The sequence below is a fragment of the Physeter macrocephalus genome, chromosome 15 (assembly GCF_002837175.3).
Source record: "Physeter macrocephalus isolate SW-GA chromosome 15, ASM283717v5, whole genome shotgun sequence".
Lineage (NCBI taxonomy): Eukaryota > Metazoa > Chordata > Mammalia > Artiodactyla > Physeteridae > Physeter > Physeter macrocephalus.
Genome location: NC_041228.1, coordinates 37,960,620 through 37,971,691, shown reverse-complemented (window position 1 = coordinate 37,971,691; position 11,072 = coordinate 37,960,620).

Here is an 11,072-nt window from a genome sequence, read left to right as displayed (position 1 = left end):
GAGAAATATTTATTTAGGTCTTCTGCCCATTTTTTGATTGGGTTGTTTGTTTTTTTAATATTAAGCTGCATGAGCTGTTTATATATTTTGGAGATTAATCCTTTGTCCATTGATTCGTTTGCAGATATTTTCTCCCATTCTGAGGGTTGTCTTTTCATCTTGTTTATAGTTTCCTTTGTTGTGCAAAAGCTTTTAAGTTTTATTAGGTCCCATTTGTTTATTTTTGTTTTTATTTCCATTACTCTAGGAGCCACCTCTGACCTTGATCCCCTCCCCAATTTACCCTACACAGTGCTGCCAGGAGGATCTTTCTAAATCTGATCTGCTTAGAATCCTTCAGTGACTCCCAGTGCTCTCAGGATAAAGCTCCAATTCTTTGATATAAGTTACAAGGTCCTCCAGACTCTTGTCTCTAAGGATATCTCCAAATCTCATCTCTTGCCCTTTCTGCTCTGGTCATTCAGAAAATGTTTTCAGTGCCACAGGACAGGTATGCGGTGCTGGGGACACTGGGATGTAGTTTCTCTTTACATTGACTAGAAGTTGTCTAGACCCACATCTTTGAGGGATCCCCCTAGACAGGGACATATGCCCTCTCCTGCTCCCCCTTTGCTCTGCCTCTGGATAGCTGTCACTCTCCTTCTGGATCCTTGCACATACCCAGGGCTTTCTGTTCACCTCCACCTCCCACCACTTCTGTTTTATCCTTTGCATGCTGAATTAGACATCTTTCATTATGGAAGTGTTTCCTGACTCACTGGGATGGGGAGGGACACCCCTGATATCTCCTACCCCTGTCACCCTGAGCGTATCCCTGTTGTACTTTTTTTTTTTTTTTTCGGTACGTGGGCCTCTCACTGCTGTGGCCTCTCCCGTTGCGGAGCACAGGCTCCGGACGCGCAGGCTCAGCGGCCATGCCTCACGGGCCCAGCCGCTCCGCGACATGTGGGATCCTCCCGGACCGGGGCATGAACCCGCGTCCCCTGCATCGGCAGGCGGACTCCCAACCACTGCGCCACCAGGGAAGCCCCCCTGTTGTACTTTTGCACATTGTGTGTAACCACCTGCTGACCTGCCCATTGACCCCTCAAGACTGTGAGCCCCACAGAGGTGGGACTTTTTCTCTGCTGTGTCCCCATGTCTAGGCCAATGCCCATTATACTGTAGGAGCTCAAATAATCTTTTCTGAATGAAAATATTCCTTTCCCCCAGACTACTAAAAGACTACCTTGGCATTTGAGGCCGGTTATTTTCTGATCAAGTAAAATCTATTATTAATGATGCCACAGTTTGGCCTGTGAATAGTACATCTATTGACAGATGGATCTGGCTGCTGTGTTTATGCTGTAAGGAATATCTCTCCTTTGACAGCTGTCTCTGCAGGTGATTCCATTACCTTAATATTTTATTATGCAGCCATTTTTCAGGCTATAAGGGCATCATCTCTCTTTAACCGAACACCAGAGTAGAACAGTCAAGGCTAGTGACTCCCGTGGCATTCCAGCAATTAGGAAGCTTTGTTAACAGGCCAGTTGGACTGAGGCTATGTGATTACATGTTCTCAAGTCTACTTTGATGCAAAATGACATGTAAACAAATAGAGATCAGGGATGGCTAAAACATTTTCCAGGGGTGTCAGAGGGTCACAAAAATAAATGTTCAGTTCACTCTCTTACACCCTCCACATCTATAGGACCCAAGCTCTGCAGAATAGCAGATCACAAGGTCAACACCTGATCTCATCAGTCTGATAATTACTATTGTCAGTTTCCTGGAGATGCAGAAACCTGCAGGATGTGTACAACCAGAGCAGGAGATTACACTGCACACCCCCTTCTCAGCCAGAGTGGATGACAGAGAGATTAGGTGTTTGACTCTGAGTGCTCAGAGATGGTCAACACCCTTGGGGGCTGAAGAGCTGCTTACTGGGGAGTCCAAGGCCCATACATCCTGCAGGCCAGGCTCTGCCTCCGGCCCACAGTGCTAGGGACAGGGGCTCTCAGGGTTATTAAGAGGACAGCCAATGAAGTGCTTAGAACAGTGCCCAACACAAGGTGAGCATCACAATAAATGTGAATTATAATTATGAAATTTACAAGAAGGGTGGACAGACTTTAATATCTCTTTGGGTTGCCTTTTAAAAAAAGTCAGAAGTGGGGCTTCCCTGGTGGTGCAGTGGTTAAGAATCTGCCTGCCAATGCAGGGGACACGGGTTCGAGCCCGGGTCTGGGAAGACCCCACATGCCGCGGAGCAGCTAAGCCCGTGCGCCACAACTACTGAGCCTGTCCCCTAGAGCCTGAGAGCCACAACTACTGAAGCCCGCACGCCTAGAGCCCGTGCTCCGCAACAAGAGAAACCACCGCAGTGAGAAGCCCGTGCACCGCAATGAAGAGTAGCCCCCTGCTCGCCGCAACTAGAGAAAGCCCATATGCAGCAATGAAGGCCCAACGCAGCCAAAAATAAATAAATAAAATAAATAAATGTATTTACAAAAAAAAAAAGTCAGAAGAGCTCAAAATGAGGCCCTGCTGTGTTGGCGGTGAGGAACAAAGCAGCATGCCTTGTGTAAATGGTGTATATTTCATCAGGACATTGGATGTTTTGATCCCTGGCAGGCTGGCTTTTAGAAGGGACTTAGAAATGAAGCCATTCTGCTGGTCTGAACAGGCTGGCGGGAGCTGTGGGAACAGGCTTCCAGAATGGGGCCCTGTAGTTTCAGGACAAGGGAGCCATGGGTGAGAGCTGTTGCTTCTCAGCTCAGGCAGTAGAGGATTTGAACTCAAGGGTTTGGTGATCTCAGCTTAGTCCTTGCTGCCAGCGTGAGTCCTCTGTAAACTGGGGCTGACTTTGTGGATGCTGCCCCAGCTCCTTGGTGGAGCCACTTAGTTGGATTCCAGGTGGTGACTATCCCTGGGGGGAGGCTTGAGCAAAAGAGTTCTTTCCTACAGGGTGTTTGAAGGTAGATTGACCCAGGAAGAGAGGTACTCAGAAGAGAGCGAAGAAGCGTGGTTTGGAAGGGAGTTCGGAGCCCTTTAACAATCAACAGGCCCCTTCGGGAGAACATTGAAATGAGCAAGGGTAGCTCAGTGGGAGGATGGGAGGAGATGCACAAGAGCCAGGCCTGACAGGACTTGTTGATGGATCGGTGGGGTCGGGGAGACAGAGGACAGGCTCCAAATGTGTTTTGGGGAACAACTGGGTGGCTGGTGGTGCCTCTGTCTACACACCCCCTTCCCAGGCTGAGCTAGGGTGGCGGTGACAGCTCTGCTGGTCCCTTCTCTATCATCTTACTCATCAAAGCTCCCCTCCCCAGAAGTCAAGACAGACCCACTGGCCTTTAGAGGGTCCAGGGTGATGGGGGGGGGGTGCACTTTGGGGCACATTTTCCTGAGGTCAAGCCTGCATCCAACCAGCAAAATCTCTGGGCATCTCCCTGATTCCCCAGGTGGGTTGCTGGGACGATGTCCATATCTTCCCGGATGTAGGGCAAAGGCTGCTTATACAAAGGAGGGGAGAACCAGATCCTCCTTCCTCTCACAGGGGCTCCTGCAGTGCAGGGCGGTTTTAGAAACTGGGGTAAAGAGACAAAAGAGTGTGGTGCATCCACCTGAATTACGATCACAGAATCATGGCTCAGCCCAGAGCCCGGGGGAGAGGCTTCTGTCCTCACCTCCTCCACCACCTCTCTTTGGCGTCTCCCCCCTCCGCACGCACCGCAGCAACCGAGGATGCTCTGCAGGTCTAATCTGCAGAAAATCCTTTCAGCTCTGAAAAGAGTTAGCTATCTATTTCTAGAAAGCTCCTACATAATCATTATCAGTGGGTCCCCACGCCCCTCACTCACACACACGCACACACTCACTCACACACAGTTTTATTTACAGTCCAGGAAAAGCCCATGCCTTCTGAATATATACTCCACCCTCCCCACAAACCACTGTAAAATTCTAAAAACCTACACATGCTTGTAAATAGATCACCCTTAAATGGAGCAGGATCTCTGAATACCCTATGAGTCATGCAGCTAAAATGTCCCCTGGGGAGCCCGACTTCGCAGCACGTATTTCTTGTAAAAAGCTGAGTTCAGAGCTTTCCGTGGCACCCAGCTCTATGCCAGGAAGAGCCCATCTGTGTTTGGTGGTGAAGCCAGCAGTTGGGAAACCTATGAGGACAAATACTGTGCCCTTCACCTGGCGGAAACATCCCCCCAGGAAGTCACTGAGCGGTGAGGAGAGCCAGGCTGGCAGAGTAGAAAGTGCAGCAGACAAGGAATGGAGGTCTGGGTTCCAGCACAGGCTCTATTCTCATGAGGTCCCCTAGGGAATATGCCTACCTTCCCTTTGTTTCCTTGTCTCTGAAAGAAAGGGGCCGGGCCGGATTAAATTCCACAATCACTGACTGCCAGATATGTACGGTGGGAATGAACATATTTTTAGAAAGCCAAAATTCAGCCCTTGTCCTCAAGGAGCATGCAGTCTTGTGGATGGATAACTGTGGCGCTGCATGGTTAGAATCTGGGGTCCCCAAGGAGGCTAAGAGGCACCACTCCCAGATTTAGGAGGCTGAGTTTTCATCTCCCTGCGGCGAGTGCACAGGGAGCAGCCTCAGGTTGGGGTGAGTGGAAGTGATGTCACCACAGAAATGCCACAGCCTGTGTATGTCTTCTCTCCTTCTACTACTGGCCATTGCTAAACTATGGAGACTCTAAATTCACACACCCCACCAGACACTAGAAAACTGCTGTTGGGGACAAGGAGAAGAGTATAGCAAGGGCCAGATTTGGCCCTGACCTGAGCTGTCCCCAGCGCTCTTCTGTGTCTCAGTCAAGCCAGGAGAACTTAGCCAAGAAGCCCGAAGCTGAAAGAAATCTTCTTAATGAGCTGGTGGGTGTCACGCTGTCTGCTGAAGGGCCCCTAGGAGAGGCAGTCAGCCTGGGTTCCTGGAGGTACCTCCAGCCCGCCTGGTGACTGGTGAGTGGGACAAGCTCTGTTTCCCATGGGGCCCCAGGCAGCCTCAGGCTGAAGGGAGGTCTGGGCAGTTCTACCTTCAGATGCTGGGTCTCAGGCAAGGCGCTTCTCCCTCCCACTCAACTGCTTTGCATCAACTGCCTGCTTCCTTCCACGTCTGTGCACTCAGCAACCATGGTTGCTTACAAATTCCCACTTGGAAGAAACAGATTGGGGCTTTATGGCCACTGACGGCCAACTCTCTGGTCCCACCTTGAAGCCCCTGTCCCCTTCCTTCTACCTCTCACACTGGGACTAGTGAGTTCTACCAGACTCTTTTCCCAGAAGCTCAGTAAAAGCCCAAATCCCAAGCCCTCGTCCTTTTTCCTCCCTGGTTTCTACTTCCTCAACGTTGACCCCTTCAAAGGCTATGGCCCAGGTCTTTTTTTTCTGATCTTCCAAACTAAACTGTGTGCCTATCACTCACTAACTCCATGGCTGGGATTCTTTTAGCTGTTAGGCTGGGTAGTCACCATTTGCTTGCAGCCTCACCTAGCTCTTCCCTACTCTGAGTCCCTGGGGGACTGCCCCCCGGGGACTACATCTCCCAGAATTCCTTGTAACTGGCTTCCTGTCAGGTTTAGCCAATGGGAGGCACCCAGAAGAGGTTAGAGGCTGAGAGGAGAGGGTGGTCAAGGTATTTCTTCTCACCTCTTCACTATCCTCTCTCTGCTTTGGTGCTGTCTCTGGCTTTCCCTGACTTAGCTTCCATCAGGCGGCCTCTCCTCTGTCGTTTCAGTTTTCCCTGGCCCTAAGTTACACTGTACCTTCTCCTCTTCCCCTTGCCTTAGGGTGGTAATGGCTTCTCACTGCCGCTGATCCCTGGGTGCTTCACCATCCCTGTGTGTGCCCATAGCACTGCCCACCTGTCTGTAAAAGTCTCTGAACCTCCTGGGGGTGAATTCCGTTTCCTGTTGTGACCATGCTGATGCAATAGTCCTCTAGTTGTTCACTGTTGTGGCCTCTCCCGTTGCGGAGCGCAGGCTCCGGACGCGCAGGCCCAGCGGCCATGGCTCACGGGCCCAGCCGCTCCGCGGCACGTGGGATCTTCCCGGACCGGGGCACGAACCCGTGTCCCCTGCATCGGCAGGCGGACTCTCAACCACTGCGCCACCAGGGAAGCCCAGTCCTCTAGTTTTTATTTCAGAGTTTGACTCTCTGCTCTTTTAAAATTATATAATTTTTCCACCAAGATCACTAAAGTGAATGCTTTGCTTTTAATATCACGTCTACCAGATGTCCTAGAAGAACTCTAGACAGGTTAAATTCCTTGATAAAGCCATGAGCCATGGGAAGAAAAGACACTTGCTCAGAGACAAGATAAAAAGGTTCCCCCAAGAACAGCAAGAAGTGTCTCCCATGATTGATGGGACTGCTGGCTCTTACTCCTTGATGAAAAGAAGTCCGGTGGGGGGTGGGGGGTGGGGGGTGGGGTGGAGCCAGGCCCTGGAAGAAGAGAGTGAGGTAGAGTGATCCCAGATCTGCTTACTTTTAAGGAAAAAAAAAAAAAACAAACCTGAAAGAATCCATGTGCCTGCCACCCGAAATGAACAAATGCTTACTTTTAAATCTTTACTTCAGATCTTTTAAAAAAGAAATAAAATATTACGGAGTTAAATACCCATGTTCTTGTACCAGATCGTTTCCCCTCCCTCCTTTACTAAAGCAAGCACTATAATGAGTTCCATGTGTCCCCCAGTCCTTGTCTTTATATTTGCACTATACATTCATGTATTGATAAACAATATATAACATTATTCCATGATTTTAAACTTGTGTGAGAAATGGTATCTCCTATACATAAGATTCTGCAACTTGCTTTTATCACTCAGCGTTGTGTTGTCTAGATCTGGCTCCATTGTCACATATAGATTGGATCCGTGTATTCTAGATGCTGTATAGTATTCCACCACATGGATGCTGCACAGCTTATTCATTTTATCCATATCTCACTGGTGGGCATTTTGTGGTTTTGAAATTTTTTGGTTTCTATAAGCAATGTTTATAAAACATGTACAAAATTTTCTCTAGGCTATATCTTGGAAGTGGAGTGCTCAGTCGTTGGGTATGTATATTTGCAATTTGATTAGAGTTTGCCAGAACAGTTCTCCAAAATTATTTTACCTACCTGCTGAATTCCTGTTTCCCTGCATTTTCACCAATACTTTGTATTGTCATAATTTTCCATTTTTACCAAGTGAAATTGAATTTCCTTGTTTAAGTTGAATACCCCTATTTACTGGTGAGGCCCAGACACCTTTTCTTATGTTTATTGGATATTCAGATTATGGGATTTCTTCTGTAAATTGGTGATTTATAGCCTTTACTCATATTTGAGCTGGGCTTTTTGCCCTTTTTAAAGATTGACTTAAAGAATTTCTTTATACATTTCAAATATTAGTCCTTCCTTATGACTTGCCTTTATTTTTTCAGAAGTTTTAAATTTTGACATTTTCCTTTTTGATTTCTGATTTTCGTGTCTTACAAAATAAATCCTTCCATATCTTCATGTCATAAAAACATTCTCACAAGCATTTGGGTCTTTAAGTCATTTGGAGTTTATTTTTGGGTGTGGTGTGACATAGGGATCTAATGTAATTTTCTTCTAAAAAAGAAGCTGGTTGTCCTAACATATTTATTAAATGGCTCATAATTTCTCCACTAATTTATAATGCTGCTTCTCTCATAAAGTCCACTTTATGTTGACTCTATTTCTGGGCCTTCTATTCTGTTTTTTGTCGTTGTTGTTGTTGTTGGCCGTGACACATGGCACGTGGGATCTTAGTTCCCCAGCCAGGGATCAAACCTGCGCCCCCTGCAGTGGAAGTGGGAAGTCTTAACCACTGGACCGCCAGGGAATTCCCCTCCTATGTCCCCTTCTATTCTGTTTTATTGATAGATTAGTCTATCCCTGCCCCCCAGTTGAAAATGATAGCTAAATCACATAGCCTCGCATCTTCACTGTCCATCTCCAAGCGTCTCCCCGCTCACTTTTGCCCTGCACTCATCACTAGACCCATCTTTCCAAGAATCATTATCACCTAACTTACTGAGTGCCTACTGTGTGCTAGGCAGTGTGCTACACATGCGTTATTCATTTACTCCTCACAGCTCTATAAGGCAATCCCTGTTTTGCCAATCAGGACACTGAGGCTTGCCCAAGAGTAACTCGCCCATGTCACACAGCCAGTAAAGGACAAATCCCAGATGTATTTGTCCATTTGCCCCCAGAGTATTGATGGCACTCCCATTTCCATTTCTAGCCTTCAAGATTTCCACAATCTGGTCCCCATCTGATCTCAGAATCCTTCCATCGGTAAAATCAGGATATTAATCCTCCCTTGCAAGGTTTTCGTAAGGATTGTGTGAGATTATAAACGTGAAAGCACTTGACAGTGCCTAGCACATAATAGGTACTCAATAAACATTAGCTAAATTTGAATAGGAAGTAGGCAGCAGTTGTCAAAGGGAAAGAAAAGAAAGAAAGAAAGAAAGAAAGAAAGAAAGAAAGAAAGAAAGAAAGAAAGAAAGAAAGAAAGAAAGAAAGAAAGAAAGAAAGAAAGAAAGAAAGAAAGAAAGAAAGAAAGAAAGAAAGAAAGAAAGAAAGAAAGAAAGAAAGAAAGAAAGAAAGAAAGAAAGAAAGAAAGAAAGAAAGAAAGAAGAAAGAAAGAAAAGAAAGAAAGAAAGAAAGAAAGAAAGAAAGACAGAAAGAAAGAAAGAAAGAAAGAAAGAAAGAAAAAGAAAAAGAAAAGAAAGAAAGAAAGAGGGAAGGGAAGGAAAGGAAGGAAGGAAGTTTACCCCAGCCCACTTATCTCTGCTTCAGAATCCCAGTGGGAAGTGGGGAAGAGTCAGTAGGAAGAGAAGTCATCTTTGGATAGCTACCTCTTCCACTCTGCTTCCTCTGGTTAAGGGCTCCCCAGGAACAACAGGAAGACTGACAAGGGGAAGCTGACAAGGACGGGGAAGCTGACAAGGACCGGGAAGCTGACAAGGACCGGAAACTCTTAGGTATCTTATTTATTCCTGATGAACCTCAAGGCTGAGGGTCAACAGCTGTTCTGTATCTCTGGACTTAAACAGCAAGTGTGACCATTGAATGGCCATCGTGACCCAGATTTCACATCTCCAGGCACCCAGAGCTGGAGGGGCAATCTGCCTTCCTCTCTGGGCTGCCTGGGCTCACACTTTGGGCAACCATCCCTTTAGTGACTCCCATGGCAATAAGGCAACTATAGGCCTCCCGCAGAGGAAGCAGGTGAAACAAGATAGCCTTTCTCTGGCTAATGGGAACCACATTGGCATAGGAAGCTGATTGACTTGAAAAATCCAGTGCTAGCACACAGGCTCCCTTTAATGCTGGGGGATTATGGTCATTTGCAATTTTCTTGCTAATTGAAGTTTTGGTAGGAAAAGCAAACACATATATACAAATGTATGGTGTGCTTCCACGCTGATTCTATCTCAGAAGCGGCAGTCTGAACACTCTGGTTACCGACTTTCTTTGACTCCACCACTCACATCTGCACCGTCATTGGCAGCTCCAGCCACGGCCCCAGGACACTCTGCAGGGGTCAGAATAACAAGAAAACAACAGTGGGAGAGGACAGTGCCCTCTCTCCCTTGTTTAACTTGGAAATCCTGCTTGAGTCTTACGAGAAGCAATATGTTGGGTGCTAAAACTACATCAGGTTACTGAATGAGAAACTCAAAAGGGCTACAGCCTATTTTCCTTTGCTGGTGGTCCGGCTTGCAGTGTTGAGGCAGCTGCTCACGGCCATGGGGTTCCTCTGAACATGAGTGATTCAGAAGGGCAGGACCTTTCCTTAAACAGTCCCTATTGTTCCCCCAAACCAAGTGGGGACCCTGGGTCCCCAGAACCTTTCTAGATGGTTGTGAGGAAAGAGGAACACTCAAGCTGTGTTTAAAATTACAGAGGTTATTGTGACCATGAGAGGGGTGGGATAGGGAGGGTGGGAGGGAGGGAGACACAAGAGGGAAGAGATATGGGAACATATGTATAACTGATTCACTTTGTTGTAAAGGAGAAACTAACACACTATTGTAAAACAGTTATACTCCAATAAAGATGTTAAAAAAAAAAATTACAGAGGTTAGGGCTTCCCTGGTGGCGCAGTGGTTAAGAACCCGCCTGCGAATGCAGGGGACACAGGTTCGAGTCCTGGTCGGGGAAGATCCCACATGCCATGGAGCTACTAAGCCCGTGCACCACAACTGCTGAGCCTGCGCTCTCGAGCCTGCGAGCCACAACTACTGAGCCCGTGTGCCACAACTACTGAAGCCTGTGCACCTAGAGCCCGTGCTCCACAACAAGAGAAGCTACCGCAATGAGAAGCCCACACACCACAATGAAGAGTAGCCCCAGCTCGCCACAACTAGAGAAAGCCTTCACACAGCAACAAAGACCCAATGCAACCAAAAGTAATTAATTAATTAATTGAAAAAAAAATATATATATATATCTAAAATTACAGAGGTTTGAAGGATAAGCTTCCCACTATAGGGAGACAAAGTGACCCCATTCCTTGTTATGCTAACATGACAGCACATGGGTTCCCACCCTGTACCTGCTGTCACACCGCCCCACCCCCAAACATGTGCAGTGCTCATGCGCGCACCACACTTCTATGGTCATGTCCAGAGCCAGGCCAGTTCCGTGCAGCGGCAAATCCATTTCTTCTACATTCATAAAAGCACATCAGAACACATATGAGCTCCAGTAATGTATTAGAAAAAGAGTTCACCCACCAAGATCATTCTTTTTTTTTTTTTGTGGTATGCGGGCCTCCCTCTGCTGCGGCCCCTCCCGCTGCGGAGCACAGGCTCCGGACGCGCACGCTCAGCGGCCACGGCTCACGGGCCCAGCCGCTCCGCGGCATGCGGGATCCTCCCAGACCGGGGCGCGAACCCGGCTCCCCTGCATCGGCAGGCGGACGCGCAACCACTGCGCCACCAGGGAAGCCCACCAAGATCTTTTTTGATCCAGCTCCTAGAGTAATGGAAATAAAACCAAAAATAAACAAATGGGACCTAATGAAACTTCAAAG